This window comes from Lynx rufus, unplaced genomic scaffold (genome assembly GCF_022079265.1).
Source record: "Lynx rufus isolate CCGP_SWC_20201006 ecotype Redwood Valley unplaced genomic scaffold, mLynRuf1.p SCAF_6, whole genome shotgun sequence".
NCBI lineage: Eukaryota > Metazoa > Chordata > Mammalia > Carnivora > Felidae > Lynx > Lynx rufus.
In genome coordinates this window covers 23,418,894-23,444,424 of record NW_025814878.1, presented here as the reverse complement: position 1 = coordinate 23,444,424, position 25,531 = coordinate 23,418,894, and the positions used below count along the sequence as shown (strand labels likewise).

The 25,531-nt window shown below is 36.4% G+C and overlaps 1 long non-coding RNA gene across 1 annotated transcript in view; it reads left to right on the top strand.

Moving 5' to 3' along the window:
• The first annotated feature begins 4,967 nt into the window (after positions 1-4,967).
• Positions 4,968-25,531, top strand: part of LOC124528613 (uncharacterized) — a 167,744-nt gene continuing 147,180 nt past the window's right edge. The window contains exon 1 of the long non-coding RNA XR_006966195.1: positions 4,968-5,091. This is a non-coding gene — a long non-coding RNA (uncharacterized LOC124528613). The remainder of the gene's footprint in view (positions 5,092-25,531) is intronic.

Genomic DNA, 25,531 nt, shown 5'->3' with positions numbered 1-25,531 from the left:
GTGTGGTGGAAATGATTAGATAGATATAGACATAGATAAATCCTTAAAGTTTCTCAAGCTGCAAGTGGTGAAGTATTTATATCAGGGAGAGGAGAGTTGACAGTCACTTCTAGGAAACATTGACACTGTATATTGAATTTGTTAGGACTCTTCCTGTTATAAGTAACAGAAAGCCAACTGAAATGGCTGCAAGCAAAAAAGAGAATTCATGACTCATGTAACTGTATTAGTTCACTTGGGTTGCATAACAAAATATCCTAGTCTGGATACTTAAACAATAGAAATTTATTTTTTCAAAGTTCTGGAGACTGGAAGACCAAGATCAAAGTGCTAGCAGAGTTAGTGTCTGGTAAGAGTTCTCTTCCTGGCTTGCAGTCAGCTGCCTTTTGGCTCCATTCTCTCATGGTGGAGACAGAGATCTTTGGTGTCTCATCCTTTTGTATAAGGGCACCAGATCTATTGGATTAGGGTCCTACCTTTATGACCTCATTTAACCTTAATTACCTCCCTATAGGCCCTATCTCCAATTACAGTCAAATTGGGGATTAGGGCTTCAACATACAAATTGGTGTGGTAGTGGGGTGGGGTGGAGGTGGGGGGAGTGGGTGGGAACAATTCAGTCCATAGCACCGACTGTTGGAAATTGACTTCTCAGAGACCACTGTCTTGGTAGTGTGTATAGCTTCATGGCCACTCCTTTTTGGTCTCCTTCAATGGATCACTGATAATTTTCCAATATCTAAACATTGGATGATCCCAGAGTTCAGACCTTGAGTCTATTCTCATTCATCAAGTGATTCCATGCCCACCGTGGCTTTCAATAGCATCTCATTTGCCTTTAGCTCCCCAGAATTATTTCCAAACTGCCCATATGACATTTCTATTTGGATGTCTCATGGATATTGTAAAGGTAACATGCTGTCTGGTATCACTTTAATTCATGACAATTAAACTCACATAAGCCCTTGGTCATCATATTCTACTTCTATGAGAACTCCTGCTTTTTACTCTTCTGGATGACTATTTCATACCTTTTCTCCTCAAACCTTCCCCAATTCTTCTGTCCTCTTAGTCAATACTCCTAATTTCCTCTTTCACTGATAAATTTGAAATCACAGAGAGCTTTTACAATCTTGCACCACCATTACAACCCACTAACAAATATACCTCTACCATTTACTCTGCCTTCTCTTCTGGTTCTATGGATGAATCATCCATGCTGCTTTCGAAAGCCAATCACTTTATACTAATGTTCCATCACTGCTGTGACAGATTAACACAAACTTTATTAGTTCATAGATCTGCAGGTGGCTTGACTAGGTACTCAGCTTAGAGTCTCAAAAGACTGAACACAACCTGTCAGCAGGGCTATGTTTCTTCCTTTGGGTTCTAGGGAAGAATCCATTTCAGGTTGTTCATTCAGGTTGTTGGCAGAATACAATTCCTCACAGCTGTGGAACTGAGGTAGCTGTTTCCTTGCTGCTGTCAGCTGGGGACAGCCCTTAGCAATGAGAGATCTTTCTCTGGTCCTTGCACATGGGTTCTACATCTGAGAGCCAGTAGTACTGTGTTGAATACTTCTGCTACTTAGAACTTCTCTAACTACTTCTTCTGCATCTCTCTTCTGCTTCCAGCCAGAGAAATTCTCTGCTTTTATGGGCTCATATGATTAGATTGAGCACACCAGATAATTCAAGTCAATCTCCTTCCTTTAAGATCTATCAGCTCAATTGTATCTGCAAAGTCCCTTTTGTCATGTAATATAATATATTCACAGATTCCAGGGATTGGTCATCTTTGGAGGGCCATTCTGCCTATCACACACTCAATGTCTCCAACTTTATTCCCTTCTCTCTTCTGCATCAGTAATTATTCTCCTCAATTGGATCTTTCCTATCAGCATACAAAAATTCCAATATTTCTCCCATGTTAAAAATACCTTCTTGACTCCACTCTCCCTTCCAATTATTGCCCCATTTATCTCCTCTTCTTGGGGGAAAAACACCTTGGAATAATTTCCTATAAGGTCTGTCCCCACTTTTTGTTTTTTATATTCTCTCCTGACCTTTCATTCTTTCTATTGTATTGGACCTGATCTTTTCAAGGGCACAAATGATTACACATTCTAAATTCAAGTGTCAATTTTCAGTCTTCATCTTACTTTCACTTTACAAAGCCAATCATTGAAAATTTCCTTTGTCTTCCAAGATCTCACCCTCTTGTTTTTTTTCTTATCTCTTAGAGGTTCCTTCTCAATCTCCTCCACTGGTTTTTTTTTTCTCATATTCCTGACTATCTAATGTTGGATTTCCTGGAGCTTTTTTATTTGTACTTCTTTCGGTAATTTCATCCAATCTCATGGTTTTAAATACCTTGAATATACAACCACTTCCAAATTTATATCTATAGCCCAAACATAGATCTATCGTCGCCTGAACTCCAGCTTGTGTATTTAACCATCTACTCCATATCTCCTGCTCAATGTATCCTATATAATCTTTTACTTCATTATGGTCTGTCGTCTACTCTCAGAAAAATCGAAGTTTCATGAGGGCAAGGGTCTTTGTGTTTATTGTCTATTTGTTTTCACTGCTTTGTCTCCAGCACTTAAAACAGTGCCTACAGAGAGTACATAATCAATAAATATTTGTTGCTGTTGAATGAAGGGTCAGAACCATTTTTTACTTCAGCTCAAAACCAGATTCTTCTTCTGGTTACCCCCATATCAATATGTGGCAACTCTATTCTAGTTTGCTCAAGGCAGGATCCTGGGAATTATTCTTGATTCCTCTCTTTCTTTCACACCCCACATCCTGAAACCCTGCTAATTCTATAAACATACACACACACACACACACACACACACACACACACACACTTCTAGAATTTGACCCTCTCACCTTCTCCACCTTCACCCAAGTTCAAGCCATTATTGCAATGGCCTCATCATTGGTCTCCTTGCTTCTATCTTTGCTTCTCTAGAGTCTATTTTCCATTCAGAAGAGAGAGGAAATCCCTTTAGAATTTATGTTAACCATAGGCATTCTTTGTTCAAAATACTCTTATTTGTTTTCCATTTTGGAATAAAGTCTAAATACTTTAAACGGCCTCTAAGATACTTCTTGATTTTGACCCAGACATATCTTCCTAAAACCACTTCTTTCTTTTACTCATTCTCCTCCAGCCACTTTATTTCCCTTGTTCTTAAATATGCTAAGCATTCACCTAACTGAGGACTTTGCACAGCTTCCTTTGCCTGGAACTCAGAGACACAGATGATCTGCTTCTTCATCTCATTCAGGCCTCTGCTCAAAGTTGCTTTATCATGTTGCTTCTGTGATCATTGCACCTAAAACAGCAAACACACACACACACACACACACACACACACACACACACACACTTTTGCCCTTATTTTCCTTTATTTCAAAGCCTTATTACCAATGGATATTATATAGTTACTTATTTTTATTGCCTGTGTTCCCCTTTCCCCCAAATGTAAACTGCTTGAAGGCAGATACTATCTGTTTTGTTCATTGCTATATCTGCAGCATCAAAGATGAACCCTAACAACTCTTAGAGAGCTATAAATACCTCTTTTCTCAAAGTATCAGTATTAGTATTTGAAAAAGGACTCTGGCCTTTCTTGAGTGATGTGCCTACCTCTCAAATATTTTCTGTGTTTAGAGCAATGGAAAAATCTAATTGGCCAGTCTGGGTCACATGCCCCTGTAATGGGATGGGAGGTGAGGGGTGGGGAGTTGGGGAAGGCTATGCAATCCATAGATAGAGAAAGGAAAGTTTCTAAAAGAAAAAAAAAAAAGAGGTTCTGTTAGCAGAATGAGGCGGGGGGAGAACGGATAGAATATGCGGGAGGCAGAAACAACACAAGGCCACCACTGAGAGTTTCCAGAGTAGCAAGACAAAAACAGGGATGAGCTGGGGCCCCTGGTAGAGGAACTATCCTTAAATAACTGTACCTTCACACACTTTGGGAGAGGACATGCTGAAACCCCAGGCATGCCTGTATGGCCTCAGTGTGCCCAGCTTCTTGAATGACTCCCTGTGGGGATTTGCAGGAAGGATCTCCCTGTCTCCCTGGCATGAATACTCCTGAGGCTTCTCCACACAAGCTGGAGGAAAGATAGAAAATCAGCGATTAGCAACGTAAACATGATTTCTATTTTTCACTGCACATAACATCACTCACCAGCTCATTTGCAGAACTCTGCATCCATGACTATAAAGATTAACTAACAACTCATTTTTAGGTGAGTTTGAAAATGAATTAGTTTGAAAATAAGCAACAGCTGTGAAGCGGGCATATGTACATACACTCACATTTGGGGGGAAAAAAAACCAAAACATAAATCTTGCTGCTATTATTTAGCCCAAGGCTTTTGGTCTGCTTTTTGGTTTTGTTTTTGTCTTTGGATACACTCAACCCTAAGGTATTTTAAATTTTAAAAATTTATTCCTGAATATAGAAAATGTTCCTTGGGTCCTCCTGAGAGTGGGGTGCCCGGGCTAACCACAGGCACACACGCATTCCTCCCATAGTACCGTACGTTAAAATTAATAGCACATGCGGAGGAAAAACTAAACCCTTTGACGTCACTCTCGAAATGAGGAAACATAAACAGAAAAGGCTCCACTCCAGTAAGCTGCCAGAGCTGAAGCCGATTGGTCTCTGCTTTTCCTTGCCTGTGGCAACTGACGGCACCTCCCAGCCTCGCCGGCCGGCTGCCTGCCCCGCTCCCCCAGCCAGTCGGTGGGTCTGGGCACTGCAGCAACTCGGCTCTGTCCCAGCGCTCGCCTGGGAGAAAAGTGGTGTGCTCACCCAGAGAGGATCTCTCTTTCCACCTTCTTTCTCTCTCGATCTCTCTGTGTGCTGTTGTGTTTCTTTCTTTTCTTTCCTTTTTTTTTTTAATTTTTTTTTTTTTTTTACTTAATTATATTCCTAATCCTGGATGAAGTTGCTGGACTCTGCAGCACAAGTCTTCATGAACAAGCAGCACCGCTCAGAGATTTCACGGCATTCAAAGGTCACAGAACTGCCACTATGGTTAAATGTCTTGTTTAATGGTTGAGGTAGGTACGACCAATTTGAGCGGCAAGCTCATTTTTCTTGAGAGAACAGAATCACAGAGAGATGGCAGGAGTTTTATTTAAAATGAACCTGTACATATATTTATATATATATATACATATATATACTTTTTTTTTTTTTGGTCTGTAATCGTTACTACAGCAACCAGCTTTTGAATTTCCTTCCTTTTTCTAGGCGAACTGACTAAACATTATCACTTACCTTGAATTAACTGTTTCATTCCAACCAGCCCTAATGTGGGACTCCAGGATTTTCGGTGTGCTTGGAGCCCCCACTGAGGAGGGCTTCTCTCTCTTTTTTTTTCTTTTTTAATGAATGCAATATTTCTTCCTCAATGTAAATCTTAGAGTTGGATCATTTTTCCTTTTAGTGAAGACAGAATAGGAAAATATTGGTACAGAGCTTGGTGAGGGTTGCAGGACAGGGGGAAAATATCAGGTTTTTTTTTTTTCTTAAGTTTGTCATGTTGTTTGGTTGCAGACTTCAAAATGAAGAAATTAGTAGGAGAGAGGAATAAGCTGGTAATAAAGTTGAAAGTAGAAAACCCTATAGAAGGTATGTCAGAAAGATGAATTCTTGATGAAAACACACTTTATCACCTTGTTGCATTTTTTTTTTTTTAATATTCTGGACTTGGAAGTCGGCAGGGGAAACGGAGGCACTGAGTTAGATGACCAGTGATTTAGATCTTATTATGTATAAAGGAAACGAAAAAGTTCTTTATTCACACTGCAAATTTGCTAATTATCTTTTCCTACAATAGTTGAAAGCAGAGTGAGATATTTAACTAGGGACTTAAGTGATTGAGCCTGGGATCTAATTAATCATCCATAGATTCTGTTCCTCATGTGCTCTAGCCAGAGTGCCTGTTTGAGTAAATCTCTTTGCACCAGAAGGCAGGCGTATACAGTAAACACACTAAATGCTGCAGAAGCAGGGCAAATAACACAGAGCTAATGTTGTTTTCAATGACACGTTATTATTATGCGCTGAGGGGGACCCCTGCTAAAGATCATTTCTGCCCAAAGAGTCAATTTTTGCAAAAACATTTCAAGTAGCATATGGTTCACATGGATTTCCTTATTACCCTTCTCAAAGTTACGCAATAGCAAGTAAGACAGGATTATTTGAAACCATTACCCTGTTTCCAGTATTTCTTACTTGATTTTTTTTTCAAGGTTTCTACTATTCCCAACCTCGAGAAACAGAAATTTTAAAAAACTGGGTCACGTTAGCAGTAATATTAGGCAAGGTATCAAATACATTGTGCATTTCAAAGGGTTAACCAAATTAACTGCATAAGACTATAAGTTAAGAACTGCAAAAATATTAGCTCTGAAATGCAGAGGATGTGCTGTGAATGGACAATTGCTTTTCTGCAGCGCCTAGTGGGAAAACAAGGACTTTGTGTGTTGCAAATGCCTAACTGCAGCTCCTCCATTTCCTCTGCTTTATCTTTTATTCCTGGCTGGTGAAACAAAGATGGGTGTCAGTAGTTGCGTCTTGATTGACATTTTCTCCAACAAAATGAAGTCACTTCTTGTCTCCCGTAGAAGCCCAAAGTTAACTAGTTCCAGCTCCAAAGACTGCCTCCTCTTCATGGGGATTTTTACCTGACACTAAGCGGTCCAATGTCAGACTCTACTCACCCAGTTGAACAACGTGAGAGAAAATCGTGGTGACTACGTGTCAGCAAAGTGGCTGGGAGAAACCCTTTTTTGAATCAAGTTACTTTGGGGAAGGGTGGAAAAATCCAAGATGTGTTAGGAACAGACACCAACTTAGGGAAAGTAATTGTACATCTTTTAGTGCTTTCCACAGTGTCCAGCACAAAACTACTTATTGTCAGTTCTCAATAAATACCTAGTGAAAATGTTTGCTGAGCACTTACTACCCTTCATATATTATAAATTATTTAAATGATTTTAAGATATGGCATTTTTGACTGTTTTTGAAAAAATATTTTTGATGTTAGTCTGGCCTAAAATATAATCTAGAAATCAACACATCCATGGTACAGATGAGGACATTCCAAACGTTGGCTTGTGTTGTTTTCAGCCAAAAGACCTCCTACTCCAAACGGATTCAAAAGTAAAATCACCAAATTTCCTCAGAGTGGTAATGTACCACCTTGAATATGCCTCTGCCTCATAATTAATCTTCCAAAGTCTAATTTGTTCCTAGCTAGGTTCAGATCACAGGGGAAGCTACTCATCAACTCACACAACATAGTATTAGAAGGAATTTTTTAAGCAGTAAACCAATCTCAAGCAAGATGAAAAGGGCATCATTATCAAAATTAAGAATTAGGATTGACTTCAGAACTTCTAAAGGTAAAAGCTAACAGGTATTCTAAGTGGTTCAACTCACACTGACTTTTGGGGGTCAGCTAATGGGGAAAGTAGGTAACTTACTGAGGGCCCTCAATGTACAGAATGTCTTATCCCCCAAATCCACCACCCTATGGATTCAGCACATGCATCCCAAAGTAGCCTATAGACAAGCCTATAGAACTCCTCTAGGAGGTACATCTGGCTGAGGAAGAAGGGATTGCATTTGGACATGCAGTGAGACCCTCTCCCTCAGTGCCTCCTCGTGGTGGCATTCCCATTTCTCCGAATGATAGGCCTTGGGGAACACTTCCATCCTTCACATGGAAGCAGTTTTGCGATCAGTACTGTTGGTTTCTACAAGTATCCTAGGTGACTTTGTCAACATGCTAACTTTGATGCTTGAGATGATGCATACTTGGTATATTAGCAATTTTTAAAGTGCTTGATATGGAAATTTGGGAGAGGGAAGGGAAAAAGGGATGTAGAAACCCCAACTGACAATATCTGCTGTATTCCTACATTATTAGAGATTTGAACACAGAGAGTGAAGTGTGTCATAGTTCTAGCATATAACCAAGGAATTTATACTTTCCCAAGAATCATTTAAGTATCTAGATGATTTAATTTGTACTTAGAAAGTGACTTCACGGAGAACCCTAAAAAGAAGAACAGACAGAGACAAGTGACCAGGGTGGGCGCCCTCATTCAGGCTCTAACTAGCTGGGTAACTCTGAGCCATTGCTTCATTATCTGTAAAGGAAACGGATTATATTATATTTCTAACAGTAGTTTTTAGATGAAACGTTTATAGTATTCTTAATCTCAATTTGGAGTTTTTTTATATAATTCCATTCATATATAAATGTGAAAATGTCAAACCTTTATTCAAAAGACATCAAAGTGTGCTCTCAACATGTGAAGTAAGTAAAAAATAGATAAGTGATGAGTCCCACTTTTGGGAAATTTATATTCTGGTTGCACATACAAACAAATAGCACAGTCTGTGCAAAGAAATAAGTGGGAGAACAAAGGAGAGTTTGCGAGGGAGGTGATGATGAAAAAAAATGAAACAGAAGAGGTGACTTTATCCAAATTGGAATTTAAGAAAAAACTAAATTTTCTGTCTATGTATTTATTTCTATTATTGTGATCTTTAATATGATCAATTGAAGGCATTGTCATTCTTCTGAAATAATATACGTAATGGTGTTCTTTTTTTTTTTTAATTTTTTTTTAACGTTTATTTATTTTTGAGACAGAGAGAGACAGAGCATGAACGGGGGAGGGGCAGAGAGAGGGAGACACAGAATCTGAAACAGGCTCCAGGCTCCGAGCCATCAGCACAGAGCCCGACGCGGGGCTCAAATCCACGGACCGCGAGATCATGACCTGAGCCGAAGTCGGCCGCTTAACCAACTGAGCCACCCAGGCGCCCCCGTAATGGTGTTCTTAAAAAATATAGTGTTGGGGAGCCTAGGTGGCTCCATCAGTTAAGCACCCAACTCTTAACTTCAGCTCAGGTCATGATCTCCTGGTTCCATTCTTGAGTTTGAGCCCCACATTGGCTCTGCTGACAGTGTGGAGCCTACTTGGGATTCTCTCCCCCCACCTCTTCCCCACTGATGCACTCTTTCTCTCTGCCCTTCCCCGACTCATATGCTCACATGTGCGCGCACACGGGCGCACTCTCCCTCTCTCAAAATAAATAAATCAACCTTAATATTTATTTTTTTTTATCCCATTTGTTGAATTACGTTACTGTACAAGCCTGAGATGGTGAATTATATCAGTGAATTAAATCAATGGAAATGATAGTGTCTTCTCTATCATTGCTTGAACTTGGAATCCCTAGGAGTTAATAGAAAGCAGGAGCCCTTTGAGAACTTTAACAGAAGTCCCAGATGCCAGCAGTCACTTAGCACAAGGAAGGAATGGTCACAAGCTGCTATGGGCTTGTGTTCTGGGAAGTGCCCTCAGTGCTAGGAAACTTCACATAGTGGCTCAGAACTTCCAGAGATGACCCATGTGACTCAGGGCAAATTTCTTACATTTTAGAGTCCTCTGTTTGCTTGTCTTTAAGTGAGGCTATTGGACTATTTCAAGGATGGCTTCTTCCTTCCCAAATCTGTGATTTACCCTGACAAGATTAATATTGACTTAATAGCATTAGTTTGTTTTTTATTCTTCCACCTCTTCCATCCTTTCTACCACTTCCCTTTATTCGTGGCTTTCGCTCAGTTATCCAAATTCACATAATTTCACCTCCAAAATACTCTCATTGCCAAAGACAAACAAAAGCAAAACAAGACCTTGGGTTTTGGAGAATTTCTCCTCAGGAAGACTATTGCTTCCCAGGAAAGGTCACGTATCCCTGCTCCATTTCTCTTGTGTGAGGCTGATGTGCTACTCCATGGCCCTGGCACTCCTTCAGACAGTAAAGGGACAGCTACTGTTTGTAGCTGCGGATTTACGTGTTAGATGACAAGTGTCTTTTTCCAAAGTGCCCATCACTATCCTAGATTTTCTGTATTATTTCATTTAGTATCTCCTTACCTCTGATTCCAGTTTCTTTAGAGTAACTGACAACCTGTTGATAATTAAATTGGAGGAATTCTCAGAAGGAACTTTTTTTTTGGTGAACTCGTTGTCCATTGAGTACCTGCTCTGAGGCCTTGCCCTGATGAGAAGGAGTCGCTGCCTCATCTTAGTGGTAGGATTTGGTGCAATTCAGTTACCCGAATCCAGACACTGGTGAGATCTTGCGTGGGTCAGAACATTTCTGCTGGCATCGCCTCTGGATGACAGTTTAGTTAACAGCTCAAGCATGTGGAGCAGGGAGCAGGGTTTGTAGTTTCAGGTAAACCTAAAACTGACTTGACACTAAATACACAGGAAACTGTTAAACAATATATAATTTTTAATATACTAATGTATAACTATCCCAATATTTTGAAAATCCAAATCCTTTCATGGCTGCTTTATACATTTATTTGCATGTAGTATAGAAATAAGAAAATAATAGCCTTAGCCAATATGCCAGCAAAGATAGTTTATGTCATACATTTAACCTTCCTCCCTGTCTCCCTTCCTCCCTTTCTTACATTTGTAAAGAGAATGTGGAAAAAATTAAGATTGGTAATGAGATGTTGATGGAGTTTCCTTTTGTAAAATGTGGAGATTTGTTTTAGTTTTTCCTTTCTAGTGGTTGGTAAATACACATAAGATTTTTGATTAAAACTCCTGCTCAGATTATTTTCTTATTAATACCTTTTGTGTTTTACATTGTCATAATGAACATATCTATAAGAAATACATAAAATATCCTTTCTGCATGATGAAAATTAGCATTACTTGCCCACAGTTTCAGACACACAAAAGAAAGATTCTGTTCAAAAAAGGAGTTAATACATGACTTAAATACACTGAAGGATATTTAAGAGTTTTGAGTTCTAAGAATATTCCTTTCTTCTCCTGGGATAGGAGGTCAGGTCCGGGGCCAGTCTGGATGAGGGCCGTTTCCAGGTATAGACATAGGAGGTTAACATATACCTGATTTGGTCAAAATCTGGTATCTAAAGATATCAAATGGCCAATGATTTACATATTCTTTGACCCTAGTAAATTTTACTCTAAGAAGATATCAAATTATATTTATTTTTATACTGTTTGTAATATTAAAAAAAACTCAGAAACTTTCTGAACCCAATTATAGGTGAGTTGTTGAATATGTTACTTCAAACCTATGCAACAGAAAGCCATACAGTTATTTAGAAGAATGTGCTAGATCTACATACACAAATCTGGAATGGTTTTTGTATGTAGTAAGTGAAGAAAAAAGTTACATTAACACTTCCACAGCTATATATACACATTCATACACACTGATAGAAAATTTCTGAAAATTCAAATAAAAATCTTAACAATGGATGTCCCTGGGGGAATTTGGAGATGGAATGGGAGCAAGACTTACTTTTCAGGTATATACTTTAGAATTGTTCCAACTTTTCTCCCCATAAACCTATTATGTCTGCCATGGGGGAAATTACAGAGATTTATGTATTATTCTGTGATACTTAAAGTTGAGAACAAATAGAAAGTAAAATAAGAGTTCTATTTTGTTTTTAAATTGCTTCATTAGCTTCTTCCTTCAATCCTATTGAATTTTCCCAAGTGCCTTTGATATGGTGAGGGAGCACAGTATGACCAGGAAGTAACAGTCCTAAAGTGAGGAGATAGATAAACCTTCACTGCTGTTTGAGTAACTTTGGGCCAATCGTCACTCTGAGGACCAGTTTCATCATGGACAAAACAACGGGCTTAGTGAAGGCCAAATTACCCTCCAGCTTTCACATATGCCTAAGAAAAATTTATGGCCTGTTGTGTGCCCAACTATTTGAGACTTTTCTCCATAAACGGAATGTACATATTTTACAGTACATATTTTATTGGTTTGAACATTTTACCTAAATTTTCTGTTTTAGAATTGGTCACTTTGGTTTAATTTTTTGAATTAATTGAATATGCAAAATTTATATTCATCCAAATAGTGTTTAGGGAAACTGCTCATCATAGATAGACTCTTTAAATTAAAATATATGATATCATATATTCAAAAAACAGTAGAAAACACTATTTGTATTAAGACGTGTAGTTTATAATACAGGCAACTAATGCTTCAGTTTGAATATGATTTATACATGTTTTGGTTTTACAGGAGAAAAAAAAAGACTTTCATTTCCCTTTCTCATTATGCCACTTGCCAGCTGTGTCCAGTCAGATGAAAGAGCTCAGTCATTCACAAAAGTGTAGAAGCAGCCTCATAAAAGGAGATGCTGCAGTAATACAAGGGTCTAAAGAATGCCTTGATTTAGAAAAGCTCATTAAATTTAAGAAAAAAGTTGTTTTTCATGTCATAGAAACAGAGTATATTTCTATGTCTTTAAGACTAGTGTTCTTGCTTTTTCAACTAAATGAAGACAATTTCAATTTTATTTTTAATTCGATGGAGAAAGGTATTAGTCCTTTTAGTTATTCAATACTTTTTATTTTATATTTTTCTAGACCTTTCTTACTATGTTTGGAGTAAGGAGTAATCTTTAAGTAAAAATAAAATGAAAGAGATAAACATACCACAGATAAGAATTTGTGTCATAGCAGTTTTTGAATGACCAGAACCAACATTCTAAACTTTTCTCCATAAGGGCACCTTTTGGGATGAGCACTGGGTGTTGTATGGAAACCAATTTGACAATAAACTTCATATATTGAAAAAAAAACTTTTCTCCATAAATCTCTTTTAATTGTTAAAAATATACTGATCACTTAATTCAATGGCTTAGAAATAAAGTAATTGAGAAATATTGTCCTCTTTTTTATTAGTATGTTGTCTCCAAGTGCCTATGCATGCTTACGAGAGAGAGAGATTGAAGGCAAGGACTTTCTCGAACTTAAAGACAAATGTATATAAAAGCTTTTTATGCAGTTATTCAGTTCAAAAAGACTGAGTTGGAGAACACTCCCTATTTAAGATGCCTGTAAATCTTTTAAAAAGAAATAAATGCATTTATTAAATTAAGTGGTAATAATTATAATTGTTTAAAATTCAGTTTGTGTATTTTATGTGGTAGAAGAGAAGAGAAAGGAAGAAAAAAAAGAAATTCAAACTCTCAGGGGTATTAAACTTGTAACCTAAAGCCTGAGTTCAATTCCAGATGCTGGTCTTACTGAGAGTAATACTTTCAGCAAGTTATTGATCATTTTTGACTTTTTGAGTCTCTGAACTATAAAGTGAGGTACCTGTAGTTTCTAAAATTTCTCAGATTTACTTACTGTGCAGATGGATGGCTTTCCTATGTAATTAGTGGCTCAGTTCATAGCACAAATGTCAAGTCTCCATTCTTGAAACACTCCTATGAGGAAAGGATTAATTATGCCCATTTTAATGAAAAGGAAATAGAGGTTAGGAGAAGTTACAGCTAAAAGAGTTGGTATGCAGCCCCAGCTTTTTAATGACAATTTTTAAATATATATTTTAAATGCTTTATGTTTCAAACCCATTTGTAATCATTCTAAACATGAACTGGAAAAATATTTATGCAAAACATAAAAATCTCTGTTTCAAATGTTAAAGCAATCTACTCGATATATTATTTACAGGAGGTTCCAGTACATAAAGAAACAGCACTATTTCATTTTAAATGCATTCACAAAGGATGAATCTGACACTTTAAACTTCAGAAGTTTGGCTGTGAGAGGCAGTATAGTGTAATGGGGAACAGTGCAGAATCTAGCACCATTCACTTATTAGCAATAAGATCCTGAGCAAGTTATTTAATATCTTTGGGCCTCATTCGCCTTACTTATAAAAGAAAGAGTTTATAGTTGTAGCCTCATGAGATAGTTGAGAAGATCAAATGAGTTTTACTTGTAAATGCTTTGAACGGCATGTGAAAGAGAGTAAGCATCGTGCGTCTATCAGTTGGTACTATTTTCTTACAAACTTTAAAAGTTATTTCATGAAATTGTAACAATTTTGTGTATAGTGCTGTTGGGTGCTTTAACATTTAAGAGAAATACAGTTTTTTATTTTTTTTAACTTTCTGTATTAAGTAATAGTGCACAGACAGAAAAATACACATCATATGAATGTACATAATGATTCACTTTTCAGAGGTGAAGCTCTGTGTAACCATTACCCAAGCCGAGATATAGAACATTATTACCTTATTGCTGCATCAGAAATCACATCACCCCTCCTCCATTCTTTCATTCACCGTCACACTGTGAGACCCATTCAGTTGTTGCATGTAGCTGTATTTTATTTTCATTATTCCATAGTGTTTAATTATCTGAATATGCCCATTCTTCTGTGGAAAAACATTTGAATTGTGTCTAATTTTTAGTATTATAAAGAAAAATACGGGCCTGGGTATTCTTGGACCTGTCTTTGGGGCACAGGTACATGTATTTCTGCTGAACGTATACTTAGGAGTAAGTTGCTGGCCAACAGAGAATGTTAATGTTCAACCTTAACAGAAAATTCAAAATTGCTCCAAGTGGCTAAAATAATTTACATTCCCACCAACCATGCATGATAGATCACTTCCTCACTAACCTTACTTATTAGCATTTAGTAGGTGTGTAATGATAGCATATCATAGTTTTAATTTGTATTTTCCTGATTGTTATTTAATTTGAGCACTTTTTCACATGTATATTGGCCATGTAAACATCCTCTTTGTCAAAATTTTAAACAAGTTATTTATATATTAATTTATGGGGATTCTTCATATATTTTGATAGCTTTGATTGCTATATGTTATGCAAATATTTTCTTTCAGGGACACTTGGGTGGCTTGGTTGGCTGGGTGTCAGCCTCCTGATTTTGGCTCAGGTCACGATCTCATGGTTCCTGGAATGGAGCCCCTCCTCTAGCTGTTAGCGCTGAACCTGTTTGGCATTCTCTCTCTCCCTCTCTCTGCCCCTCCCACACTTGCATACATGAGTGCATTCTCTCTTTCTCTCTCCCTTTCCAATTAAATAAATAAACCTAAAGAAAACAACAGATACTTTCTCCCATTGGTAAAAATTCCTGTTTTCTTCTTCAAGATTATTTTGGTCATTCTAGGCTCCCTGCAATTCCATATAAATTGTAGAATTAACTTAAAATTCCTCCCTAAAAACCAAATCACTGTTAGGATATTGATCAGTTGGGGAAGACTGACATTTTTCCTGACTCTTCCAATTTATAACAAAGTTTATCCCTCCATTTATTTAGGTCTCTATTAAATTCTTTCAACAATATCTTCTAGCTTGTTTTGTGGCCATTTTACACATTCCTTGCTAGATGTAGTACTAAGTACTTAGTATTTTGATATTATTCTAAATGTTATCTCTTCAATTTCAATTTTAAATTTTTGTTACTAATACATAGAAAAATAATTTTTTCTGTATCAATTTATAAACAACCTTGCTAAACTCATTTATGAATTCTAATACTTTATTCTGTAGATTCCTTTCATTTTCTATGTAGGCAATCTTACTATCCCAAAATATTCACAGTTATATATCTTCTTTTTCAATACTGAACTTTGTCTTACTGTACTAGTTAGGAGTTTCAGTAAATTGTTGAAGATGATAACATTGAGTAAATGTATTGTTTCCAGTCTAAGAAGGAGAGTTTTCAATATTTTTTTACATTCGGTATGATACTCTATGTCTGGAAGTTTCTTTCTATCCTAATTTGCTAGTTGTTACAAATATTTGACTTACCAAATGTGTTTCTGATATCTATCATGTTACTTTTCTCTATTTTTCTATTGTGGTGGTGATTGATTTTACAATGTCAAATCAAACTTGAAGCCCTAGAACAATTGCAATTTGGCTATTGTATGCTGTACTCTTTTATAAAATCCGTTGTTACCTTGTTTCTGGATTGCTAATAATTTTCAGGATTTTGAAACTATGTTGAGGAAAAAGAGTAGCCTAAAATCATTGTTTTGGCAACAATCTTATCAAGTCTCCATGGACCTCATAGAATTAGAAAAATTATTCTTTTGAAAGTGTTTTGGGAGAATTTATGTAAATTCATGTTATGTTTTCCTTAAATATTTGTTAAAAATTATAAATAATTCCATCTGGTCCTGGAACATTTTGTGGGCAAGTTTATAGTTATAGTTTTAATTCCACTAATTTTTGTGGGCTATCCAGATTTTCTACTTCTATTTTCAGTTTTAGTAAGCTCTTTTCAGTTTTAATATAGGTCTTATCTATATTATCTACATTCAGTGACTATCATGAAGTTGTTTGTAATACCCTGCTTTAATATTAGTACTGCTTTTTATTCTTGCTACTAGTTTATTGTGCCATTTCTGGTTTTCTTCTCCCTATGGTTTTGTCAAGATCAATTTCATTAGCTAGTTCAAGTAAATAAATTTTGCTTTTTTATTATTCATTTATTTATTTATTTATTTATTTATTTATTAAACATTTATTTATTATTGAGAGACAGAGAGAGACAGAGCATGAGCATGGGAGGGGCAGAGAGAGGAGGAGGCACAGAATCCAGAGCAGGCTCCGGGGTCTGAGCTGTCACCACAGAACCCAATGCAGGTCTCGAACTCACAAACTGCGAGATCATGACCTGAGCTGAAGTCAGATGCTTAACCGACTGAGCCACCCAGGCGCCCCAATAAATTCTGCTTTTTTAAATCTTTATGTATATTTGATGTCTATTTTTAATTTCAGTTCTTTATTATTCCCTTCCGTCTCCTTTCTTTAGGTTTATTTGCTGAGGGGTTTTTTTTTCTATTTTTTCAATTTTTTTTTTTTTGTCTCATTACTTTTCAGTCTTTCTTCTTTTTGAACATATACATTTAAAGCAATACATTTTTCCTCTAATAGTTGGGGCTGCATCCCAATATTTAGTGTTTCTATTATCAGTTAGCTCAAAATAATTTCAATTGTAATTTCTTTTGGGACCTATAAATTATTTTAAAATGCCTTTATTACTTTTAAAACATATTGGGACTTTTTAGTTATCTTTTTGTGATTGTTTCTTAGTGTAATTCTACTGTGATCGTAAATCATACTGCGTATTATTTAGGTCTTCGAAATTTGTTGCAACTTGTACGTGTGACCCACTATATGGTAAACTTTTATATATATTTCACATGCACTTGCAATGAATGTATATTCTGTGGTTGGTAGATACAGTGCCAGTTAGAAAATTGGGTAATCATGTTATTCAGATCTATACGTTTACTGACTTTTTTCTGCTTCTAATTACTGAAAAAGATAAGTTAATGACTCCAAGGTAATTGTGGATTTGTCTATTTTTCCTTTTCATCCTGCCATCTTTTACTTTATACATTGTGTTAACAATGTGAAATAGCCATTTTTATGGATCAAAATGGTTGAATATCATCATTTTTATGTAAGTTAAACTAATACACTAATATTTTAATGGTGTGCTGTTAGATCATACCTTCACAGTGGGGGTGATAATTAGTTCTTATCACAAGGTTTATAGCCCTCCAAAAAGACTTAGTACACAGATATACAGTGTAAATGGTATTAAAATTTCAGGAGGGGAGGTAATTAGGGGAAAGAAAAACTAAAAAGGCTCCTTAAGGATATCTAATGGTACCATATCCATGATAATGGAAAAACAGAGTGAGAAATCCTTAAACTAGACAAGTTTAGAACTGTTACATCTTCCTGGTGAAATGAAAGTTTTCTCATAATAAAACATCCCTTTTTTTTTCTCTATTAATCCTTTTTATGTACAGGCTTATTTTCCATTCATTCGGTTTTTAATTTTCTGTGTTTATGATTTAGATTTATCTCTTTACAGTAGATGGAAATATTGTTTTATCATTCAGTCTGATTATATTTGTCTTTTCAGAGGAGTATTTAGGCCTTTTATATCTAATGTAAGAGTGATATATTTGAGTTTAAGTGCTGACTTACTATGCACACTCCATATTTTTATTTCCTGTTTTATATTTCTTTCTTTCTCTTTGCTAGCCATCATTTGTGTTGAGTATATTTGTCATCGCATTGCTCCTTTCCCATTAGCTTGTTATTTTTACACTTTTTCACAATGTTTTACTGGTTATTATTGAGGTTACAGGATGCATCTTTGACCTAATCAAAGTATAATGCTAATTATTAGTACTGTTATCACCATACGGGAAATTTGAGAACCTTAGAAGGAATGTTTTAACTGCTTTTGCACCTTTCCTGAATTATATGCTGTTTTCAGGTATTCAGTTTTATATAATTTAAGTCCAACAATAATGAATGTAACTATGTTTTTATACAATCATATATACTCTTCATTACTTCCCATGTCTCTGACATTACATAATAAGATTTCTTTTAGTCCAGTGGTGATTTGGTTCAGGTGGGTTTTTTTTTTTTTGTCTGAAATGACTTTATTTTGCCCTTTTTAAATGTGCATGGTTCCTAGGAACAAAATTCTGTATTGGTAATTTTCTTTCTCCACTTCAAGACATTATTATATTGTCTTATAATTTTTACTGTTTCTGTTGATGTCAGAAAACAGTATTTAAAAGCAATTTCTCCTTTTTACAAAAAAATTTTTGACTCTTTGTAATTCTTTATACCTTCAATCTCCAGTAGTTTTCCCATTATTGCTTAGTTGTGGTTCTCTTTGCATTTATTCTTATGAAGACTTGTATGATTTCTTAAATGTGCATCTTGATATCTTTCAACAATTTTGGAAAGTTACCGTTAATATTTTCTTTTAATAGTTATTTTGCCCCACTCTTTCTCTCTATTTTTAATGGGACTCCTATTGCATATACACCTAATCTTTGAACATTTCTACCTCCATTGTTTACCTTTGGTTTCTTTGATCTTCATTGTGGACATTTTCTTTTGACCAGTATTTTATTTTCCTAATTCTTTCTTTAGCTGTATCTGATCACTCACTGAATCCATTAAATGAGTTGACAACTTCTGTTATGATATTTTTCAGTTCTAGAATTTCTAGCATTTTTCTGTAGTTTCTACATCTCTTTCAAAATTCTCAATCTTGTTTTTCATATCCTTGAGTATATATTATACATAGTATTTTAAAGTCTTTGTAACTCTTGATTTATATCTTTTGGGTGACTATACTTAATATCTGCTAGTGCTCTTGGTTGTATCAAATTGTCTTACCTTTCATATGCCTGGTTATTTTTGGTGGAGTACTGGACATTGTATATAAAATATATGGGGATAACTTGAGGTCTAGTGTGATATTCTTTCTCCAGATAAGATTTACATTTGTTTCTGTCATGTTACCAGTGTCGGTAATAAACTTGATTGTTTTAATCTCAAATGAATATATATGATGTGTTCAAAACAGTGGATGGCATAAAATAAGTACTGTGGAACTATCTTTTTTTGTTTGTTTATTTACCTTTCATTGTTGTCTACTGGCTATGAAAAGAGAGAAAGGGAAGAGGGTATTAAGGATAATTTATATGGCATTATATGCACCAGAAGTAAATTCTCAATTTTTTTTCATTTTATTGTCTTTTCTCTTATATTTGAAATAAATTTAAAAATGACAAGTTGTATTATCAAAGTCATAAACTAAGTAGATAAAAATCAGTATGTGTTCACTTTCCATATTGCACTGGCCATTGGCTGTTATAACCATTATGCAAAAGTTAAAAACTCAGAAATAATAATTTCAACAGTGTAGTCACCTTATTATATAATTATTATTTGCTTAGTAGCACTTTAACAAACACGATTATTTTGGAGATTGTTACTATTCTAATGAGATCTTGGGTCAAAGAACTATTTGTAATAGATTTTCATTTGCACCTCACATTTCCAATTACAGATATTTACAGAAAGGTGTTATTTAATTCTTGATTTATGGTTTTTTGCCTGGAAGCTAATGTTTTATATAGTAGCTGATATAAATTAGCTACAACAAGCTATTAGCAACTTCCTTCGTTTTCCAAATCATTTTACAGTGTGTAGTTTCATACAAGCAAATCTAATGTCACTGAATGAAAATGGTACTCCATATGTGCTATAAACACTAAAAAATTTTTATTTTCAGCACACTAGCTTGTCCTGTGGAATAAGCAAATTAATATTTAAAATAGTTGCAAACAAAACATTCCTGGGAATAAGTTTAGCTACACTGTAAATAAGTTCTGGTTTAGTGATGTAAAACCAGATTTTTGGTGTTCTGTGTTTATCTATTGCTTCTGGCAGTTGATTGGCTTTTCTTGGGTGCTGGGGTCCTAGTACTACTCTATGCAGGTTTTCCAAGGCTGGGGTATCTTTGGAGCACTGGTGAGCTTGAAGCCAAAGCTAATAAATGCAAACTATACTAAATGCTTACCCTAGAGTCTAATCGCTGATTATTTGTGAGCATTTTCAAACAGCGTGAAAATATGTATTTTTACAAGAGAAATATTAAAAAGTTAAGAAAAAAAGCACACAAGTGGGGGAGGGGCAGAGAGAGAGAGGGAGAGAGAGAATCCCAAGCAGGCTCCATGCTGTCAGTGCAGAGCCCATTGTGGACTCGAACCCATGGACTGTGACATCATGACCTGAGCCAAAATCAAGAGTTGAATGCTCAACAGACTAAGCCACCCAGGGACCCTGATATTTTATTTTTAAACAAACATATATTTCTAGTTTCCATACATTGTATATTTTCTTGTCAAAATAGAAATGAAAAAATTGGAATCTAAAAAGAATCAATGCTCAGTAATTTCCAAATATATTGCTAAGTATATATTAAAACATATTAAACTAAAAACACTAATAAAAGTTAAGTTTTATGGAACGTTACTATTTTCAATGGATAATATCATACCTCACAAGTAATAAAAAATAAAGGAAATTGACTTAATATTTAAGCAAAAGAACTAAGTTTTATGTGTTTCTCCATGAGTTTTTAAACTAAAAAGACATTTTTAGCTTTAGCACATTGTAATAGCAAAGAGTTTTTATAAACTCTTGAGCAACTAAATAGCAGTTATGCAGTTTTTAATTGCCACTGCCTCAAATTCTTTTGAAAAGGTACATGAGTTGTTTGTTCCATACTTAATACAACAAATATTCAGTGTTTCTTCCTTCAAGAAATACAAAAAGGAATCCATAATTAAATACTTAAATAGTTAATGTGCTAATTTAAATTTTACAAAACTTGACAAACCTGGTAATTTTGACCCACATTTAGATTATTCATGCACTCTTGATTAAGGAAGATGGGTTCAATTATTTTCTAACTGTGAAATGGGCCTAAAATTATGTCATCTATCTCCAAAAAGGTTTGATATCATAGCTTTTTTATTTTTCTTTAATTAGAGTTTCAGGCTGGGAGAATTTTTTCCATATGGCTAAAACGAGTTTCAAGTTCCATATAGCTGAGGATTCGTTGTCCTGGGCTCTTGTCATAGAACAGGAACACATAGAGACCTCTTCTCATTGATGTGAAAGCTTCTAAATATTTGTACATGTGACAAACTATTAATCAGTCCAAATTTTTAGTATATCAAATTCATAAGCACTATTGAGAAAAATTCTAATTTCTGATTAGAGCTCTCAGATATCCTCAGAAAATCTCCAATAGATAGGTGTAATTGTCCCCTTTTGAGGAGCAAACACAAACTCTCGTTAATTAAAATTTTGTCTAACGTCACTGCTTTTAGTTTTTTTTTAATGTTTATTATTTTGAGAGAGAGAGCATGAGCAGCAGAGGGGCAGAGAGAGAGGGAGACACAGAATCCTAAGCAGGCTCCAGGTTCTGAACTGTCAGCACAGAGCCTGATGCGGGGCTCGAACCCACAGACGATGAGACCAAGACCTGAGCCAAAATTGGATGGACACTTAACCGACCGAGCCACCCAGGCGACCCTAAGATCACTGCGTTTAAACAACAGACGCAGGATTCATTCACCCAACTATCAGGTACTTGGGGACTCAATGTGATGTAGGGACTGGGGATATGAATGTAGAAAAGACAAAGTCCCATCCCCATGGAGCTTACGTTCCAGTGAGGAAGATTGGCAGGCAGCACATAAACAAGTAGGTAAGACTTGATAAGACTTATCATTCAGAGATGGCTAAATGCCATGAAGAAAATAAAGTCAGGTAGTGCGTTAGCTGCTGTCCACAGAGCTGTGGATGCATGTTGGGAGGTCAGTGGGGTTTTTTCTACAACTGAAATGATGAGAAAGATGCAGCCATGGAAAGACCTGGAAGAAGAACCATCCAGGCAGAGGAAAGAGGGAGAGCAAAGCCCTGAGAAGGGAGCAAGTTTCACTGGTGTCAGGACACAAAGGGCCAGTGCTACTGGAGCAAATGAAATGGTGAGAAGGATGGAGATGAGTGGGCCTAGGTAGGCAAGGCCCAGGCCGTGTGCACCTTCACAGGGCATGGTTTGAATCTTACTCTCTCACTGTGAATGGAAACCACTGAAACCAATCAGACAGGGAAGAGTCACCAACTGATTAATGTTCCTGGGTGGAACGTGGATTGTTCAGCCCAGGATACAGCAGTTGTCATGGGCAGCTGCTGGCTACGGCAGGCCAGTCGGGAGGTGAGGGTGGCTTGGACTGCATCAGAGACGGTGGAGTGTTGTGATCAGTGTTCAGATGTTGAGTATCTGACAGTAGAATAGATGGGACTGGATGGTGGATTGAATATGAAGGAGAGAGCAAGACACAGAGCTTGTGATTCCAGGTTCTGGAGTCGGACTCCCTGGGCTCATATTCTGGCTCAGCCTCCCATGAGATTTGTAACCTTGGACGAATAGCCTCGGACAAGTTGACGAAGGTTGCTAATTGTGCCTGTGGTATAGGATTAATATCCAAATTGTGTGTGTGTGTGTGTGTGTGTGTGTGTGTGTATACACTTAGAAGTGAGTTCAATAGAACTGTATATTGTGTACGTGTCAGTTAAATAAAATAAATTTGAGAACAACTGATGAATGCTGGATGTTTGGCTCACATCTCTGTAGGTACCATTGATAAGATAGGGATGATGGAGGAAAGATGAGGTTGGACAAGCAGGAGGCAGAAGGACTTTAGGAATTCCATTTAGGACACATTCAGTATGAGATGCAGTGTTCAGGAACAAGATCAGAACCAAAGTTAGATTTATCAATGCATACGCTATTTAAAGTCTTGGTACCAGATGAGATCACCTAGAAAGACAAAGTAAATAGGAAGAGGGTGGAGGACTAAACCTTCCACCAGCATCCAGGGGTCAGGAGAGGAGGAGGAGTCAGGAAATGATTCAAATACATGCACATCTGGTTTTTACAGGGTGCTGCCTATATTATTGGAGCCTTGCCAGAGCTCATGCTTCAGAAGACTCTATAGACATGAAAGCCTCTTTATACATTTCTGGTGGCAAGGGGCTGAGGCTTCCGGCTTGGACCCTGACGACAGGAATTTTCCATACGTACTTGAGAACAGCACAAAGAAACCGCGGTATAAATATGCTGTTCCATGTTTACTTGTAGATGGTTTTTTTAGCACAGTCATACTTCATTGTGGCCCCTAATGAGAGCTCAGTTGCTTTACACGAGCTCAGTTTTCTTCGCACAAAAGTGTGGGCATCTCCAATTTATAAAGATACAATTTACAAAGATTTTTGTTTTGACACAAAAGTTTAGAGCTGGAAAAGAATCATTCCATAGACACTGTATTATTTTTTTTTTTTTTTTTTTTTTTTTTTTTTTAAATTTTTTTTTCAACGTTTATTTATTTTTGGGACAGAGAGAGACAGAGCATGAACGGGGGAGGGGCAGAGAGAGAGGGAGACACAGAATTGGAAACAGGCTCCAGGCTCTGAGCCATCAGCCCAGAGCCTGACGCGGGGCTCGAACTCACGGACCGCGAGATCGTGACCTGGCTGAAGTCGGACGCTTAACCGACTGCGCCACCCAGGCGCCCCTAGACACTGTATTATTTATGACACTTTGATTTCCAGTCAGCTCACCAAAGCCTGTGTAACCCACAAAGAAATGAAATCCAAGTGCAAACAATCCATAGACCCTAAAACAACACATGGCACAGGGTTTATGCAAATACTCATAAGATACCAGGGACACATTGTATTCTCTTATTGAAACTAGCAGAGCAAGGATAAGAGCTTCCTTTTGGGTAGGGATAGCTGGGGTCAGAGAAAGGTACTCCTGTGGCCATTGTCATTAACGTATAAGCTAGCCAGCGATTGTATAAACTTAGGCATATGAATTGAGGAAAAGAATTCATGGGAAAGATGGGAAACTTGAAATCTAGTCTTAGCTTTGACGTTCACCTCTGTTATGAACCCAAAGAAGTCAATAACTGTTCTGCAGCTCAGTTTATGTTCATTTTATATTGGTTATAATTGTCCCTCACAGTGTTTTTGTAAGAGTAGATTGATGATATATATATATATATATATATATATATATATATATATATGTGTGTGTGTGTGTATAAAATATGTTGAGATATAGCTGTAAAATATGTATTCACTGTGGCAGTATGGATGTTGGAAAGATCCAGGTAACTAATAACTGCTGTTCATCATTATTGCTCTTTTTAAATAATTTTTTTAAAAATTACTTATTTTGAAATAGAAAGTGTAAGTGGGGGAGGGGTAGAGAGAGGGAGAGAGAGAATCCCAAGGAGGGTCCACACTGTCTGCACAGAGCCTGATGTGTGGCTTGAACCCATGAAACCGTGAGATCATGGCCTGAGCCGAAACCAAGAGTTGGACGCTTAACTGACTGACTGAGCCACCCATCATCCCATCATTATTGCTCTTCAGTTTTAGTTTTTAAAAATGATTCTTAGGAGACTATGAATGGCTGGATTTTAATCATGTGGAGCAATAATAACAAAACTGAAATTTGAAAGAAAACTGATTCAAACAATTCAGAATAATTTCTATTCATAATAACAATGTGATTAGGCCACGTCTTGAGCTCCTCCAATTTTTCCTAACAGATGCTTTAGTGAGTTGTCAAAAATGATCTAATTCCAGCTTTCTTAAAAGCCTGAGCATTTGCAGAGAAGAGTTCAGTTGCTTTACCAAATTTTATCTTATGTAAATATAATCAGTAACATCCTTATAATTTACCTCCAAAAGGTGATCTAGAATTTCATTACAAATCGTTATTCACTGATTTAGTGCTGCTTCATGTACTAAGCCAGGAAGAATACCTGTTTACGTTTTCATAATTTTATCAATGACTTCCCAATAGCGTGTCACTATTGAGTGAATGTGCTGTTTCTCATTTGTTCATGTCCAGCTCTTATACTCACATTATGTTTCAAAAACCATTTTGAACACCAGCAGATTGCCAATATCTTGGACTTGGTGAGGATTTTCTCAGTTTATATTTTATTCTACAAAGAGAAAGGGTTCTATGCAACAGAACAGTTTTTGTGTCTTGGTGTATTGTCTAATGTGTCTTATTTATTTCAATCAATATTCTATAATTACTCTTATATTAATCAATTAATTTTACAAGTATGAAAAAAATCACTCTGGTAACTATCCATGTACACAATCACTCCCTAAAGTGAAGGTATCTGATTATTAT